This window comes from Arachis ipaensis, chromosome B06, assembly GCF_000816755.2.
Source record: "Arachis ipaensis cultivar K30076 chromosome B06, Araip1.1, whole genome shotgun sequence".
Lineage (NCBI taxonomy): Eukaryota > Viridiplantae > Streptophyta > Magnoliopsida > Fabales > Fabaceae > Arachis > Arachis ipaensis.
This window is the reverse complement of record NC_029790.2, coordinates 18,150,572-18,151,306: the sequence shown is the minus strand read 5'-3', so window position 1 is coordinate 18,151,306 and position 735 is coordinate 18,150,572.

The following is a 735-nucleotide window of genomic DNA, read 5'->3' as shown; positions in this document are numbered from 1 at the left end:
ATTTCACTAATTTGAATTAAAATTTTTATTGAACTTGTTTGAAGAAATATTTTACTGGAACATGGTTTAGAGCTCGAACACACAAAACCTGTGAGATTTTGAGCCTATTTGAATTGGTTGCATTCTATCAACCAATATTTTATTTTGGTGTGTGTTGTTCTCTCTAAAATTGTGATCTTTGTCTTGCTTAATTCTATATTTCCATGGTTTGATGTATGCATGCACTTATATGATTGAGGCCTTTGTTTCACTGAGCTTACATACCCATATGGCCTTACCCTTTCATTATCCTTTGCAAACCAATGTTGAGCCTATTATACCCCTTTGTTCTTTACTTTAGCACATCATTAACTCTAAGAGAAAAACAATAATGTCCTTAATTTGAATCCTTGGTTAGCTTAGACTAGTGAGAGTGTTCATGATTTAAGTGTGGGGAAGTTGGGTTTGGAAACATTTGGTTTAAGAATTGGGTGTTATATATCTTTATGAAAATGTGAAAGAAATGTTTAGGACATGTTCATGCATTCAATAATTTAATCATATGCATTGAGAAAAAAATTATATATATAAAAAAATAAATAAATAAATAAATAAAGGAGAAAAAAAAGAAAAAAAGAGCAAATAAGTAAAAGGGGACAAAATGCTCCAAAGTAAATGGTGAAAGCAATGCATATGTACTGTACTTGAAATTAGGATGCATGAATATGTGGAAAACATGGTTAATGGATAGTTAGA